Here is an 18,300-nt window from a genome sequence, read left to right as displayed (position 1 = left end):
ATTACCTTCTGACTTCTTGCACATAAGAAACTTCTAACTTGTTTATGTCTTTGTTATTTTGCATTTTCTCTCACTCATAGCACAACCTAAAGTGGCCCTCTCACAAGGAGAGTGATAAGAGTTAAGTGAGAAAATATAACACAGATAGCCATTTTTATATTCCCTCAACAAAGAGTTTAGCACTGCTTTCATATAGTAGGCAACTCAAACATTTGTAGAAATGAGTAAGAATCTGGAAAACTAAAGGCAATTTCACTCATTTAAAAAACTATCTTGGCCAGGAGCAGTGGCTCACGCCTGTAATCCCAGCACTTTGGGAGGCTGAGGCAGGCAGATCACTTGAGGCCAGGAGTTCAAGACCAGCTTGGCTAACCCCATCTCTACTAAAAATGAAACCCCATCTCTACTAAAAATATTTTTTTAATTAGCTGGGTGTGGTGGCACAGGCCTGTAATCCTAGCTACACGGGAGGCTGAAGCATGAGAATCGTTTGAACCTGGGATGTGGAGGTTGCAGTGAGCCAAGATTGCACCACTATACTTCAGGCTGGGCAATAGAGCAAGACCCTGTTTCAAAAAAATTAAAAATAAATAAATATCTTATTTTTTTACCAACTTATTTTTCCAGGTAAACATCATTATTTTTTCAAGCTTTTTAAAATCTCTCATAGGAATTGCATTAAATCTTTGCCAACATTTGGAGATAAAATATTGTCTTTATTACTATATTTAAACTTCTTTAGAAAGAGCCAGGAACTGATTAATTGATTTCATCTTACTCATTCAATACATATTTAATATGAGGCTCTTCTGTAACAAGCCTAATTATAACAACGGGGCTTTGGAGTTAAAAAAAAAAAAAAAACTAAAATAAAATAAATAAACAAACATTAGGTAAAGAATCCTGGTAGCCAGGCTCAATGGCTCATGCCTGTAATCCCAGATTCTCAGAAGACTGAGGCAGAGGAGCACTTGAGGTCAAGAGTTCAAGACTAACCTGGGCAACACTGCAAGAGCCCATCTCTAAACAGAAAATTTTTTAAGCCAGGAGTGGTGGTGCACACCTGTAGTCTTAGGAGGCTGAGGTGGAAGGATCACTTGAACCAAGGAGTTCAAGACTTCAGTGAGCTATGATTGCACTACTGTACTCCAGCCTGGGCAACAGGGCAAGACTCCATCTCTGAAAAAGTAAAAATAAATCCCTAATGCCACTTCCCCTCAATGTCTATCCACTAAAATACTCAGGGAAGTAGAAGTGGCAATAAAAATTTATCAGTCAGGCACGGTGGCTCACACCTGTAATCCCAGCACTTTGGGAGGCCAAGGCAGGCAGATTACCTGTGGTAGGGAGTTCGAGACCAGCCTGACCAACATGGAGAAACCCCGTCTCTACTTAAAAAAAAAAAAAAAAAAAATACAAAATTAGCCGGGCATGGTGGCGCATGCCTGTAATCCCAGCTACTCGGGAGGCTGAGGCAGGAGAATCGTTTGAACCCAGGAGGCAGAGGTTGCGGTGAGCTAAGATCACGCCGTTGCACTCCAGCCTGGGCAACAAGAGCAAAACTCTGTCTCAAAAAATAAAAAAATAAAGAAAATTTCTATCATCACTAAAGACTAAGGTTATTTTGTCCTCATCACCTCCAGGTGTTGATTCAGAATCTCTTGCCTCTCTTCTTCACAGCCAATAAGACTACTTTGATCATACTTAACAGTTCCTACCTTGTACCTTTTCATTTTCTATCATGTCATGTTTTTATGATTCTCCACTGCTATCCTTATCCTCTCAGTGTTCCAGTAATTTTGCCAGTGGATCTGGTTTTCCCTCTCATATGCTGCTAATCTCATACTGACCTTGTTACTGTTGATGTTGTTCATTTCAAACATTTATTATACAGGTAGGATTTGGTCCAGTGGAGATATCTACAGAGGTACTCACATGATGGTCATCATCATTATCATCACCATTTACCTGTGACAGATACTTTGCTAAGCACCTTATCCATAGAAATATACCACCAAACCCATGCAATAATTCTCTAATGAATTATTAGAGAGAGAGTGAGAAAACTGAGGCCCAAAGAGGTTAGGTAACATATCCAAGAACTCACAGCCAGTAAGAGTATCCCTGTCCGGGCGCGGTGGCTCACACCTGTAATCTCAGAACTTTGGGAAGCCAAGGCAGGCAGATCACCTGAGGTCAGGAGTTTGTGACCAGCCTGGCGAACACAGTGAAACGCTGTCTCTACTAAAAATACAAAAATCAGGCAAGTGTGGTGGTGGCCACCTGTAATCCCAGCTACTTGGAAGGCTGAGGCAGGAGAATCACTTGGAGCTGGGAGGTGGAGGTGGAGGTTGCAGTGAGCCGAGATTGTGCCACCGCACTCCAGCCTGAGCAACAAGAATGAGACTCCGTCTCCAAAAAAAAAAAAAAAAGTATCCTCACTGGTAGTATTTGTGCAAAGGCAGGATTTGAACACAGCTCAGTCTGCCTCTTATTCTGAAACATTTCTTTATGTTCTATAGGAGCTGAATAGCATTTTATGTTCTGTACTGGTACACATATCTCATCATCATGCCTCTACTTTCTATCTATCTGTTCTATTCTCTTTGCCCAGCATTTGGGTTTCTCAGCTCAACCAACATTAATTCCTTTTCTTCTTCCTTCCCTAAGAAGCAAAAGGCATCACACCAGGGTGGTCAGTCCTGGTATTAAGGACTCCCCCTCAAGTTAACCCTGATCCTTCTCACTACTCCTCAGCTGTGGCTTTCAGCACCAGGATCAGTGGCAACTAGGTCTGTGCCTTTATCCTACACTCCAAGGTCTTAGGGTTGAGGATAATACTAACAACACACACAACGGATCACAGATCAGTTTCCCACTGGATCTCTCAGATTAAAGGCTCTTCACCTGGTTCTGTAAGCTGAGCTCAGCCAGGCACTTAGGCTTACCAGGGAGACAGACTTCCACTTTTACCAATTTAGCATACCACCTCCCATACCGCCACCAGCAGTCTGAGTAGATCCCAAGTACTCTAACTCTCAGACCCCAACCATAAGTTCCAGAAATTGTATAACAGGCTTTTCCCTGCTACCCAAGCACAGGATATAAAGTGGACCAGGGATGCATCCCAACCCCAAGTCAAAGATACCTACCCACGCATCACGTTAGTCTAATCTGAATGTTTTAATCATCTTCTCAGACTCCAGCCGTTCCAATCAGCTGCCTTTCCTAGGACCCAGACACACATCCCTGAGGTTGCAGATCCATCCTGAACCTCACAATGTTAGATGGGGGAGGACGCAACTTTCTGGCTTCAGGGGACAGAGATTTTAGTCCCAAGGACCAGCAATAGAAGGCATGAGGGAATTGCTTGAGAAGGTTGCTGGGAGGCGCTGAAGGGGGTAGAAACTGTCTGCAGCAAATAGCCTCTTTCAGTCCTCTGCACACGACAACAAAGGTAACTGAAGCATAACCTCTCATGGGAGACTGGCTCTGACACTAGTGTAAACAAATGTTAACGGGAGGCACGGAAGGCTCAGCTCTAGGCGGCAGGGCAATAATTCCCTAATGAATTACTAGAGAGAAAAATGAGAAAACTGAAGCCCTGCAGGGAAAGAAGTGGAGGTTGGTGCCCCCACCACCTGTTTCCACACCATCGTTCTTCCTGTCTTTCTTCCTAGCTGCCCATTCCTCCTCTTGCTTCTTCCCCGACTTCCACTTCCACCTCTCATGCTGACGCTCCCCCAGCAATTCAGCCAGGACTCTCACCCACTACCACACAGCCTTCCTGAGTGATCCCATCCTCTCCTACAATACAACTTCAGGGGCCAGCTATGCAAGAATGACCCCAAGTATCTCCTAGGGCATCAGAACCATCTGTGAAAGCCCTTAAACATAAGACAACCAGCCTCCCTCCCCTCAAACACTACAGAGAACTCATGCTCTAGAGTGTGAGAACCACTGTTCCAGCCTAGATCTCTCTCTCAGCTGCAGATTAGCAGGCCAGTCGCCAAGTGATCAGGTCCACCAAGCAACCCCACAGCCATTCCAAACTCAAAATGGCCCAAACCAAATTCACAAACTTCCTCCTACCAACCCAGTATTCCTTTCACATTTCATAGCTCAGTGACTGGTCCTACCATCTCATGGCACCGAGTGAGAAACTCTGACATCACCCTTCCTCCCATCTACCAAGTAGGAGAGGCCTCTACATCAGTTTCTTTTGAACCTGCCTTCTCCTCCCCATCCACCTAGCCAGGACCCCATCATCCCACTCCTGAATTCCTATAATAACCCTCACTCAGCTCCCAATCTCTAGTCCCCTTTCACGCCATCATCCTCCACACTGCCACCAGGACTATAAGTGACAATCCTTCTCTCCTCTTACAGCTTGAATGATTCTCCACTGACCACAAGATAACACCTACACTCCTAGGCACTGCCTGCAAGTCCCTCTGCGAACTGACCCCAAACCACCTCTCCAACCAGCTCCTCCTCCCTCCATCCTCCACCATAAATCTCGCACTCCAGCAACACCACACTGTCCACCATCCCTGAAGCACATCATACTCCCTCCTGCTTCTGTACTTTTGTACAATCTGTTTCCTCTGCCTGTATCCTGCTTCACCTGGAAAACTGAAAATCTTTAAGAGCCTGTGAGTCTTATTTGGTCCCATGAGCTTCCATTTCCACTACTCTACTTCCCACGACACTGTATTATCATTATGTATTTACTTCTGTCAAGTCTTGGTGCTCCTGAGGGCAGGGTCTGCAGTGTCAAGCCCTATTACATGCTTAGCAAATGTTTACTTAATGACTGAAAACCACTAATGAGGTCCAAGTATTTGCTTCCACACCTTCAAGAAGCAAAGGAAGCAACCAATCTCTAAAGCAATAAAAATAAGGCCAACTGCTATATTGGAAACCACAGGTAATGTTTCAGTAATAGATGCTTTTGGTGACAGCTGGGGAGTTATGAAAAATGAGTCAGCAACTACATAATTTGTCCATTATTTTTGGCATAGTCCAAGGAAACAAGGCCATGACCAGAACATGAACACTGGTCTCTCCCTTGCTGTCAGTGCTTTAGCCATGCTGGCTCCCCAGTACATCTGGAGTCCTCCATGCTCCTTCCCCAGCTAGGATGATGGCAGATGCAACTGCCACCTCTCCACCTGGCTAGCTTCAATTCATCTTTCAGGTGTCAGCTTAAAGGCCCCTTCCTCTGGTACCAGCTGTCTGACTCCCCTAGCAGGAAAGCCATTAAATATATGGTCTCTTAGCACCTTATACTCCTCTTTTGCAGACATCAGTGCTATAATTATTATTTTTTTTTAGAGATAGGGTCTATGTTGCCCAGGCTGGTCTCATTACGTTGCCCAAGCTAGACTCAACTCTGGGACTCAAGCAATCTTCCTGCCTTAGCCTTCTGAGTAGCTGGTACTATAGGTGCACAACACTATGCACTGTAATTTTTTTTTCTTTTTTTTGAGACAGAGTCTCACTCTGTCTCCCAGGGCCTGAGTGCAGTGGTGCCATCTCGGCGCACTGCAACCTCTGCCCCGCAGGTTCCAGTGATTCTCCTGCCTAGGCCTCCCAAGTAGCTGGGATTAAAGGCACGTGCCACCATGCCCGGCTAATTTTTTGTATTTTTAGTGAAGAGGGGGTTTCACCATGTTGGCCAAGCTGGTCTTGAACTCCTGACCTTGAGTGATCTGCCTGCCTTGGCCTCCCAAAGTGCTGGGACTATAGGTGTCAGCCACCGCACCCAGCCCCTGTAATTACTTTTTTATGTACTTGTTATTATTTTTGTTATTTAACCTTGCTACTAGACTGTAAGCTAAAGGACAGCAAGGACCAGATCTGTATTTTTATTTATTTATTTATTTATTTTTGAGATGGAGTTTCACTCTTGCTTCCCAGGCTGGAGTGCAATGGTGCAATCTCAGCTTACCGCAACCTCCACCTCCCAGGTTAAAGCAATTCTCCTGCCTCAGCCTCCTCATTAGCTGGGATTACAGGCATGCGCCACCATACCCAGCTAATTTTTTGTACTTTTAGTAGAGACAGGGTTTCTCCATGTTGGTCAGGCTAGTCTCAAACTCCCGACCTCAGGTGATCCACCCGCCTCGGCCTCCCAAAGTGCTGGGATTACAGGCGTGAGCCACCATGCCCGGCCTGTCTTTTTTTTTTTTACCACCGTGGCCTCACACTTGGCACGGCACTGGCACTCAGTAGACCCTGGACAAGAACTGGGTGGATGGATGGATGGCCAGATGGGCTAGTAGGCAAGTAGTTATGGAGGACAGGGAAGAATAAGGAATAAGGCTACCTTCAGTTATTGGTACAATCCTTTATAATCATCCAGCTCTCTTTGTTCTGACTTAAGCCTCATAACACAATCTCAGATATTAAAACTGGGGCTTTCCTACTGAAAAAGGATGCATGCACACCAAAGATATTCCTATTTACATGGAAAGTGGGAGTCTCAAAGCAAATGGACACATCTGGCATTCTGACTTCATATTCATTGATCTTTCTATATACCAGGCTGCTTCTCTGTTCAACAGGTACTACTGGCTATATTGATAAAACTAGGTTCCAAAAATCTCTTAGTCCTTAAGAACCCCCTGAAGTGATTATCGTGTTAACAGACCACAACAGGCACTGTCTTTTCTTAACTAGCCACCAACACTGGACTAGATATTGCAGCTGTGTGCTAAGTCAAGTTTGCATCCTTTTCCTATACAGTCACACTGCAGATTCAACAAAGGCCCTTGAAGCAGACACTTCCATCTGAGATAAATGCTTCACCATGGGCATGGTTTATGAGCAGCAGTACATGAACTGCAGGCAGCTGTTGAGAAACTGTTACATGCATATGGACATGTTCGAGTTAATGGGCTTTGTCAGGTGGGGAATCAGGGCACCTGAGTATGAAACTCTGCAAAGCCTCCACCCTCATCTGGAAAGTGGGAAGAGTAGACTCAATGATTGGTAACCATCAGGATAGACGGACACTATATGTGATAAGCACAAAGGCCATAGTGATGCTCATTGCCAAAGTGTCCCATAACAGACACAGCCAGAGATACATTAAAGAAATAAACTAACTGAAACAACAAGTATCTTCTGAAAACAGCAAAGGATGCTACATATCAATCAGCAAGTAACTTCTAATCTTATCAAAAAAGCTTGTCAGCCAGATGTAGTGGCACTTGGGAGCTACTTGGGAGGCTGAGGCAGGAGGATCGCTTGAGGCCATGAGTTGAAGGCTGTAGTGTGCTACAATCGCATCTGTGAATAGCCACTGCACTCCAGCCCAGGTGACTCAGCAAGACTGTGTTTTCTCAACAAGAACACAAATTTTAACCCTAGTTACAAACTAACCATCACAGGTACCAATAATTAATATACTTTAGCCATTTACAGGAAAGTTCAGTATTTTCTGACCCATAAGCATGAAACAAGACCTTAAACCCATCATTCCAAATTTAACTCAACTCCTCAAATTCAATTATCAGGAAACTGAAATATCTAAAACAAAGAAAAACTATTGTAAGTACCTTTTTCCAATGAAGCCCTGTTGCCTTATCTCACCTGTGACTTCTACAATGAGTGTGTCAGAAGCCACACCTTGAGGCAGCCAGCAGTATGAGAAGAGGCACTTGAGGCATTAGGACCCTCAGCTTCTCTCATAGCTACATCTTGGGCAATGTGTTTAACCTCTCTAAGCTTCCATTGTCTTCTATGCACATCAAAACCTGCCCTACCTACCTGCAGAATCAACATAAGGCTGGAATAAAAAGTGCGAGGAGACCTTTCTAAGTGTTGTAAAGTGTTGACATATTGTATAATGGACAGAACCTCAGCTCTAACAATGTTCTCATTTTATAGATTCAGATCAGTCACTGGGAGCCCACTATTTACTCCATTTGTTCATCCAGTAAACATTTACGGAGCATATACTACAGGCCGGATGCTAGGCTAGGCACTGAGGACCTGCTGGTGGGCAAAACAGTCACGGCCCATGACCTGATGGGACTGTACTGTACCAGGGGAGACAGACATATCCAGCAATTACCCTAGAAAGCATATTCTTACACCTCACCGGCCATGCTAATGATTTGGTCTTTTTTTCTGACAGAAATTATAAGCCACTGGAGGCTTTTAAGCAAAGGGAATGGCATGCTCAGACCATTCTGGCTGCCTTGTACCAGCCCTGGGGTAGGCCCTGAATATGCAAGAACAAATGTAGACTCTCACTCTGCAAAGTCTAGAGAAAGGTCATGAGGGAGTCACTGGTGGGCACAATTGTACTGTATGCTACGGCAGGGCACACAGTGAGAGAGTTGTGGGAGCCCAGTACGAGAGCAATCTATAAATGCTAGTGGACTGAAAGTGTTAGAGATATGGTGCCTAGAAGGAAAAAATAAACAGCTGCACAGAGGACTAATCCTCTCTGTAATTCCACATAACGAACTTTATGCCAGAGAAAGACACAGCAAATTGTCTTGAATCTATTAACTTGTTTTCCATAAATATTTAATTATTCAGAAATATGCCAAAAGCACAAACTTCCCTTGCCCTAGTTATCAGGCTTATACAACAGTGGGTGATAATTACTGTATCCAATAAACATGGACTTAAATACATTCCCTATTCTTCCTTTCATCTCAGATGATTTTAAAAGAAACCTATGAATGTCAAGGCCAAACATTTAAATTTTCTTCTGATTACTCAAAAATTGACTTAACCTTAAAATATAAATATTTAAATCCCGAAAAGGGAAAGTATCATGTTGCATTATTAGTTTATATTAAAGACCAATCATTTACACGGAATAACAGAATGATTAAAAAGAAAGAACTTGAGAAGCAGCCCCCAGTTGCTAAATGGGCCTGAGGCAAAGGCTCCCAGAATGGCTCCATCCTCTCCCTCACCAGTACCCTGTCTTTGTGGGAGCTGAGGCTTGCCTCTGCAATCCCAACGCAGGAAGAGTTCTGCCCGCCACCCTGGACATGCTTCCCAGACCCCCATCACCAAGTACGTGTGTGTTTTAACACATTGCTTGTGCAGTAACTCACATAACTTCCATAAGCAATACAAATTAATACCCTGAGAAAAGCATCCTAAAAATCTTATAACCCTGGGTGAAAAGAGGAGACTATTCTAGCTCCCATTTCCTGGGTGCTCACAATGTGCAAGCCCTCTGCTAAGCCCTATCCTGTAGCGTCTCCCTGAAACCCTGTACAAACCACACAAAGGCGCGTTCTATCTCACTTCTTGTATTGATGAGGAAACAGAGGTATAGTCATTTGCTCAAAGCCACATGGCTTGTGAGTGATGGTGTCAGGACACAAACCCACATCTGTTTGTGTCCCAACTCCAGAGTCCGTGTTTTAAGCACTGCCCTATCTGCCTCTCTGACGCTCAGGAGATAAATCTCCTGCAAAGAAGAACATGACAGATTTGAAAGCTCTACAGAAAAACCAAGGAATGATTTGCTGTTCTGGGTCTTCAGGTCTCTGCACTCCTCAGCAAGTACAGGAGAGACAAGTACAACTCACGCCTCTCCTTGGGGAAAAGTCATGGACTTGATCAGCGCAGGTACTCGGACAAAGAAAAGGTGTTCACAATGATGATGGGTGAAATGTATCTTTCAGAAGAGCTCATGCAGAAAGTGGGAAGGAAACACTTACAGACAAGCCTATAGCCCTGGAACCATAGTATCACCCACAGGGCTGGTGAGGAAGGTCCTGAGGACTCCTTGAGCGCTTGGTGACTTCAGAGTTGATTTCTCAGACGACTTGACCTTCACATTCAATACCTAATTTTCACCATGACCATGACACATCACTAGGACCATGAGAAACAGCTCAAGGGGTGCTTCTTGGTTCTCCCACAGCACCACGTATAATTACAATAGTGAGCACTCGCTAAGCATTAGCTTCCTGGCAGGCACTGTGCTAAACACTGCACTGCATTATTCCACTGAAATCTTCAACAGCCCTAAGTTAGGTAATACTGCTATCCCCACTTTACCAAACCAGTAAACCAAGACTCAGAGCTGGGAAGACACCTGCCCATGATCACACAGGTTGTCTGTGACAGAGGCAGGATTTGAACCCGGGTCTGCCTGGCCCCAAGCCTGAAACTGCTTGGCCACTTCACGAGAGGTTCTCTGTTATGGCCAATCGCCTTCAGTCACCTTCTGTTTGTGGGTGACTTCTCCACTGACTGTGAGATCCCAAAGGGCAGGGGCAAAGCTTCATCTGCATGTGTCCAGCATCCAGTACAAGGTTTAGCCCAAAGCAAGAGAGCCCAGCAAGGCAGGTTAATGAATGCCCACATGAAGAAAGTCAAGTGTACTCTCTGCTACGAAAGGAGGCCCAGAAACACTCCTCACAGAAGCCAATCCAACCAACTCTCCCCCCGAGTTAAAATCTATGAGCCACCTACTCAGCTCCTTTGGCCTGCTGCTCCACAACCCCAGCCCAAGGCAAGGGACAGCAGCCATACTTCTGCAGAAAGGAGAGGTGAGTTTCAGCAAGCATGAGCAGCTCATTCCAGGCTTGTCCATTTTTCTGCTTCCACATCTTGACTTTCAGCATCTGCAACAAATATTTCCTTCTTCTCCATCCCTAAGACTTTTTAGGACAAGTATCATGAGCCATACCCAAAGCCTACAACTAGCATATAGCACAGCACATGCCTGTCTCAGAGCCAGCACTCAAATATTTGGGGAGTGAAGAAGTAGAGTCCAGAGAATGGGTTTCACCAGCGACCTGGTGATATATAAATAAGAATTTGCCACCATTTAGTAGTATGATTTGTCTAAACATAGGTCCATCACACTGTTCAACAAGAGCCTACCCTGTGCCAAGCTCTGGAGACCCAGCAGCAAAGAAAGCAGGAGACTTTCCTTGTGCAGAGTAGAGACACAGGCAAAAAGTCACACATGCAATAAAATGACATGTGCTCTGATCCAGGTATACACAGAATGAAAGTCAAGGGAGTACAAATAGGAGGGTGCCTGGAAAAATCAAGTAGGTTTCACAAAGGAGGGAAAACTTGAGCTGAGGAGGCATTCCCAAATCACCCCAGGGAGAAGTCACTGTTCCCTGCCTCTGTGACCTAACACAACGCTCGCCTCCCACCACCTGGCCCACTATACTGTTTGGTAATCAATGGCTTGTGTGCCGATCTCCACACACAGCATGTGAGCACCTCAAAGGCAAGGACTTTAGGTATTGTCCATGGCTCACCCTTAACTGTCCAGTAAATATCTGCTCACAAAGAATAGAATCTATTTCAGATTATTAATAACATGGCAGCTCATCCTTCTTAAGCACCTACTATGACCTGCTATTGCTGTATGTACTTTGCATTGCATGATCTCACTTTCTCTGCACAAAAACCCCCAAAGACAGATCCTATTATCATTATCTATTTTACAGATACGGAAAGTAAGATGCAGAGAGATTAGGTAAATTGTTCCAAGTCACACAGCCAGTAAGTGACAGAGCTGGACTTTGAATCAAGGCCTGAATGGAAAATCAGTTCTCAATTACCAGCGAACAAATCTCTTTTCCTTTCCCTTTCTGTACTCTGCCTTGCATCCAGATACATGGATTGCCCTTTAATCTACTGTTCACAGGGACCAAGGCCACTTTTTTTCCTAGGACAAAGGATGTCTCTTGTTAGTCTTCTAAACAATGACTGCCAACCAATACTGAGTAAACATCATTGGGGCGTGGGGTGTGGAGGTACAAAATTATGCTTGTATCAGTCAAAAAAATTTATTAAGAAGGAACTGTACATACTAACTGACACATTTTCCAATGTTAGGACAATGTCCAAAGTAAATCAAGTGGATACATGAAGCGGCAATGAGTATGTATAAAATGCTATTCTTTGTGTAAGAGAAAGAATATATAATAAACAAGAAACTGGTAACAGTGGCTGCCTCTAGGGAAAAGGACTAGGAACTGTCAACTTGAGGCAAGAATGACACTTACAACTTATTCCCCAACTCGCCTTAAAAAAAATCCATGTGCGGGCCCAGCGCAGTGGCTCACACCTGTAATCCCAGCATTTTGGGAAGCCGAGGCGGGCGGATCACCTGAGGTCCAGAGTTCGAGACCAGCCTGACCAACATGGAGAAACCCCATCTGTACTAAAAATACAAAATTAGCGGGGTGTGGTGGGGCATGCCTATAATCCCAGCTACTCGAGAGGCTGAGGCAGGAGAATGGTTTGAACCCGGGAGGCGGAGGTTGCTGTGAGCTGAGATCACGCCATTGCACTCCACCCTGGGCAACAAGAGTGAAACTCTTGTCTCAAAAAAAAAAAAAAAAATCCATGTGTGATTTTTTTTTACTTCCTCAAAATATAAAATAAAAACTATATTTGCTAGACGTGGTGGCTCGCGCCTGTAATCTCAGCACTTTGGGAGGCCGATGGGAGGATCACTTGAGCCCAGGAGTTCGAGACCAGCCTGGGCAACACAGTGAGACTCCCATCTCTACAAAAAATTTAAAAATTAGCCAGGTGTTGTGGCGCAGTACTTGGGAGGCTACGGTGGGAGTATCATTTGAGCCTGGGAGGTCAAGGCTGCAGTGAGTCGTGACTGTGCCACTGCACTCCAATCTAGCTAACAGAGGGAGACCTTGTCTCTTAAAAAAAAAAAAAAAGTTTTAAACGATATTCAAAGAAACCATTTATTACTGGGCCTTTCCCAAAGGCTTACATACATACAATTGCAACCATGAAGAATTATGTATGTTTACAAACAAAAATTGAATGAATTTAATGTGTGATGAAATGGAACCATGCAACAACTTTTGTCTTTTACGTTGAAGTTCACTAATTTTACTAATGTTACAATATTTTTGTGCAATAAATAAAATGTATGTTAAAGGTACAGAAACCATACACACAAAAGTAGCAGGGACAACTTGCCACACCTTCTTTCCAGTTAAAGTCCTTCATCTGTTCTTTCAACAAGCATTCAGTGAGCACCTACTATGTGCCAGGCAAGGTGCTAGACAGATGTTTGTAAAAGAAGAACTAAACAACAGGTCATTAGTTTCCACCCTCCTCCTGCCTTTGAAGAAAATATGACGGCATGCTAACCAGAAGGCCAGAGCTAGAAGGACTCTTGGTGATCACAAAGTCTAACACCCTCCTCACACAGCTAAGAAACCCAAGGTCTGGAGACAGGAAGGGATTTGTTCAAGGTTATATAAGAAATAGAGGCCTCAGAATTCCCTGTCCTGCTCTCCTTGCACGTTACAGGCTGTTCTGAGTGGCTTGTGTTGAAAGATGGGCAGGCAGTGAGAGACAGAACAGGACCCTAACCAGGTGGATCAGGTGCCTTCTCCCCTCCTGTCTCATTTATTTTTCATAACAACCTCACAAGGTGGGCATGGTTTCCTTGCTTTACAAATAAAGAAACCAAAGCTCTGTGAAGCTAAGGAAGTAGTGCTGGTTCACTCGGCAGGAGGTGGCAGCCTGCGGTTTCAAACAGACCTGACTGACTTCCAAGTCAGAGCTCTTACCCTCCATACTGAAAAGGAAAATCCATTTCAAGAGGTGGGCCATATCACAGAGCCTCAGATGCAGTATTTTTCATTAATGAAGTCTTTCTCTCCACCCTGAATGTTGCTAATCCCCTCATTATTCAACACATGTTCTAGGTCTTCTTTGCCACCAAGTTTGAGCTTTCCTTCTAACCCCAAGAGCATGATGGTCACTCAGACAGCAGCAGTCTCTGAGAGCCATTAACACCGCTTCTGCCAAGACAGAGTGGGAGAACTCTCACATGCTGCTTCTAGATCCTCTGGGACCTGCCACACAAGCACAGGCACCAGTAAGGGCCTAATTCCCTCAATGCTACTGGGTCACCACTGCACCAACTAGTGGTAATGAGGGAGGCCAGCACCATGGTTTCTGGCCCCTAAAAGTTCCACACCTTCTACAGTGGAAAAAAAAAAAAAAAAAAAAAATGCAGGTTAGTAGAGAAGCCTCCACCTACCTTCACTTCTGTCCATGCAACGAAGGTAGGAGGCATTACAGTTTGGACTGGTCAACTACCAGTGAGCAGAGGCACTGGGCTTTGAAAGGTCACATATATGGGTATACAACACTCTTCTGAAATTCAGAAAAAGCCCTGTCATCTTGCTTCCTTCTCCCCGCCCCTGTGGGTACACAGTGGAGTCGGGCATTGCCTTCTTTTGGGGGTCTTCTTTTTGGGATTTTTGTGTGTTTTGAGACGGAAGAGTCTCACTCCATTGCCCAGGGTGGAGTGCAGTGGCACAATCTCGGCTCACTGCAACCTCCGCCTCCCAGGTTCAAGCAATTCTCCTGCCTCAGCCTCCTGAGTAGCTGAGATTACAGGTGCCTGCCACCATGCCCGGCTAATTTTTGTATTTTTTAGTAGAGACGGGGTTTCATCATGTTGGCCAGGCTGGTGTCGGACTCCTGACATCAAATGATCCACCCGCCTCGGCCTCCCAAAGTGCTGGGATTACAAGCGTGAGCCACCCCGCCCGACCCTCTTGGAATGTGGTAAAATCGGGGTCTGTACTTGGATGGGGGCAGAGGGACTTCCATAGCCTCAGGCCTGAGCTTTATGTTCCAGCTCAGAGTCCTCACCGGGGTTGGGGTCTAAAGGTCAGCAAACAAATGTTCTTCTGCTTCCACTTGCCACTGCTCCCTGCGTTGCAGCAGCTCCCTCAGAGGCCTCGCAGGGAGAAGCAGTCACGATCCAAGACAGCTGAGTCTTTTGGGAACTCCCAACAAAACCTCATCCCAAACTGCGAAAAGACAGTGGTCTAGTCTCACTTCTTAACTAGAAACAAACCCTCTCTTCTTTAGACTCTCCAGTCCCTGAATCCAACCTGCCCATCGACACAAGAAAAAGGGAATTCATAACTTTATCCAGCGATTTGCTCAGTAGGCACTGTTTCATCCTATCCTCACCAGGCCCCTGGGAGGCACACAGGCAGGTACTAACATGCTCATTTTGCAAAGGAGGAAACAGGTGAAAAACTCTCTCAGGTAGCATAGTCAAAAGCTTCTGAATTCTCATCCCTGCTCTCCCCACTTACCAGGCTGCCATTTCAGTCTTTTTGAGACGCACTGCTGAGATCTACAGCAGCTTCTGGTATCAGTAGCCAGCAAGCCAGGACCCCTCCGAGCCTCACACTACTCTTCAAGCACACACATTTTTCAACAGCCGATCATCCAATGACAGCCAACCCCCCGCCCCCGGCATCCTGGCATGCCCCTTCAACAGCAACAGGAAAGCCCCTGAGGTGCGAAAAACAGCGCGCCCCACTTAGGGCGCGGCGTAGCATAGGGGAGGCAGCCGGCCAGTAACCAGGATAGCTGAGCTCCAAGCACGAGTCAGCAGAGGCACAGGCAGGCCCGGACGGCCCTTCTAGCGGCAGCCCCGGATGCCCCCAGAATCCGCAGGAGCCCAAAGCCCCCGCTCCCACCCAAGCCCCCCTGGGCAGCGGAGAGGGCGCCCTTTCTTTCTCGGGCGACCACCCACCCTCGCCCGCTCCTCACCTGGGGCCCTGCTTCCGCACCGCAGCCACCCGGGCCCCGGGCCCCGCCCCCCGCCGCTGCAGGTCCCCGGGCCCCGCCCCCCGCACCTGTGCTTTCCCCGGGTCCGGCGCGCCGGCCGCACCCCGCAGCCCCGCCCACGGCAGCCTCGCCGGCCCCGCCCCCCGCACCTGCAGCCGCGGCGCCCCGGCCCCGCCCCCCGCGCCCGCGCCTCTTCCCTGCCGTCCTTCACGCTCCCGGGGACCAGCGCGCCCCCGGCCCCGGACCCCAGAACCCCCGGACCCCGGCCAGGCCCCGGCGCCGGGCACCCGCATGCACGGCCCCGGCCCCGCCTCCCGCACCGAGGCCCCACCCCGGCGCCGGCGGCCCTCGGGGTCCCGCCCCCAACACCTGCAGCTCCCTCAGGCCCGGCCTCAGGGCCCGCCCCGCCCCGCCCCGTCGGCCGCGCCTCTCACCGCCGCTCTCCCCGCCGCCGCAGTCCCGGCCGGTCACCTTGACGCGGGCCGCAGTGGCTGCCGCCGCTTCCTCATGGCCCTGGGAGCGGCCCAGCGGCAGCGGCGCCTTCGCTCGGAGGCCGGGGCCGCGCCAAGCCGGGCCGAGGCCGGGCCGGGCGCAGCTGGAGCGCGGGCAGACGCGGGAGCGGAGCTGGTGCCCAGCCGCAGTAGGAACCGTCCGCTCCAGGGCTTGAGCGGCGGGCCGCTCATCCAATCGGCGCGCGGCGCTAGAACAGCCCCCCAACCAGCTCGTTGCAGGGGCGGAGACACGCAAATCGGCTGGCTGGTCGTACCAGTGCGCAGCCGCTGCATCCGCGGTCCTCCCGGGCCTCGGCCTCCGAGCTGATCTGCAGACGCCCTCTCCGCCCGCAGGGATGCTGCGCTGCCAGCACACCCGGCCTGCCGTCCGCCACGCCCATCCCCTGCCTAGAAATAGCCGCGCATCTCATTCCCCACACGGCCGTCCAGGCCTCACCCAATATCCCCCCTAAATCCCTACCTGGGATTTATCGTTTTCAACAAAAATGGTTTTGTGAGCGAGACATCGCCTTAGTGCCCATTCTTCACAGCTGGGAGGTAGGCACAGAGCCCAGAACGTCAGAGCCAGAAGAAACCTCGGAGATCCTGGGGGTCTCATCCATTTTACAGCTGGGCAGAGTTAGGCCCAACGAGGTGAAGGGACTTGCCTAAGACCACACAGGGGCAAAGCTGGAGAATGAGCCCAGATCCTGTCTCCCTGCTCCCACATCTTTACTCTGTGCCAGGCACGGTGAGGTGGGCACAGAGGTTAAGTCATTTGGCTAAAGTCGTAGGGATAATAAATTGCAAAGACAATTGAAGCCAGGTCTGTGAAGCCCTGGAAATCTAGAACCACAGTAAAACTCTGTTCTGCCTCCCACAGAAAGGAGGTATTATGACCTGCCCTACTCCGAAAGATTCTTGGACAAATAGAACATCATTTTGACAATCTTCAAAGTAATTATGCAGTAATATGAATGAATATGGAATGATTGGTTACTATGCTTCCCAAAGCTTATGAAAGGAAAAAAGAAACAAACAAAAAAGAAAAGAAATAGAGTCAGTAGAAGTTAAACCACCTGTGTCTTAAAAGACCTCTGGGAGAAGTTTCTGCTACTTTGTATTAAGAAAACAGTAATCATCGAAGAAGGTGCTTAATTGTTTTGCATAAAGAGAACAAGAGCCTGGTGAGGTGGCTCATGCCTGTAATCCCAGCACTTTGGGAAGGCAAAGCGGGAGGATTGCTTGAGTTCAGAAGTGTGAGACCAGCCTGGGCAACATGGCCAGACCCTGTCTCTAATAATACAAAAATTAGCGAGGCGTGGTGGCGAAGCCTGTAGTCACAGCTACTCAGGAGAGTGAGATGGGAGGATCACTTGAGCCCGGGAGGTCAAGTCTGCAGTGAGCCTCAAGCGATGGCGCCACTGCACTCCAGCCTGGATGACAGAGCGAGACCCTGTCTCAAAAAAGAGAGAGAGACCATCCTGGCCAACATGGTGAAACCCTGTCTCTACTAAAAATACAAAAAAATTAGCCGGGCGTGGTGCGGACGCCTGTAGTCCCAGCTACTCAGGAGGCTGAGGCAGGAGAATGGCGTGAACTTGGGAGGCGGTGCTTGCAGTTAGCTGAGATCGCGCCACTGCACTCCAGCCTGGGCGACAGAGCGAGACTTCGTCCCCCCCGCCAAAAAAAAAGAAAAAGAAAAAAAGAGAGAGAGAACAAGAGACAGTGTAGTGCAATGGTTCTGCCCTGGCTCTGCCACCAGCAAGCTGTGTGCATGTGAGCAAGTTACTTAGCATATCTATGTGCCTCCGTTTTTTTGTTTTTGTTTTTGTTTTTTTTTAGAGACGGAGTCTTGCTCTATTGCCCAGGCTGGAGTGCAGTGGCACGATCTTGGCTCACTGCAACCTCCGTCTCCCAGGTTCAAGCAATTCTCCTGCCTCAGCCTCCCGAGTAGCTGGGATTACAGACGCCAGACACACCACGCTCAGCTAATTTTTGTATTTTAGTAGAGATGAGTTTTCACCATGTTAGCCAGGTTGGTCGTGAACTCCTGACCTCAGGTGACCTGCCTACCTCGGCCTCCCAAAGTGCTGGGATTACAGGCGTGAGCCACCGCGCCCAACCTGCATCGGTTTCTTTATTGAAAGATGAGAATGATAAAAGTAGCAACCTCTTTAGACAGGCTGTTGGCAGGAATTAATGAGATGATGCA

The 18,300-nt window shown here is 47.6% G+C and overlaps 1 protein-coding gene across 10 annotated transcripts in view; it reads right to left on the bottom strand.

The window, feature by feature from the left end:
- Positions 1-16,261, bottom strand: part of RALGPS1 (Ral GEF with PH domain and SH3 binding motif 1) — a 300,052-nt gene extending 283,791 nt beyond the window's left edge. For 8 of the 10 annotated variants that reach the window (XM_030817832.1, XM_030817833.1, XM_030817834.1 and 5 more), the window contains exon 1: positions 16,029-16,251. The gene's annotated coding sequence lies outside the window, so the exon portion shown is untranslated. Of the gene's footprint in view, positions 1-16,028 lie in introns of all 10 variants that reach the window. The other 2 variants (XM_030817835.1, XM_030817841.1) reach the window with 1 other exon arrangement.
- Between the last annotated feature and the right edge of the window lie 2,039 nt (positions 16,262-18,300).

Source organism: Nomascus leucogenys, chromosome 8, assembly GCF_006542625.1.
Source record: "Nomascus leucogenys isolate Asia chromosome 8, Asia_NLE_v1, whole genome shotgun sequence".
NCBI classification, from domain to species: domain Eukaryota; kingdom Metazoa; phylum Chordata; class Mammalia; order Primates; family Hylobatidae; genus Nomascus; species Nomascus leucogenys.
This window is presented reverse-complemented; position numbering and strand designations above follow the sequence as displayed.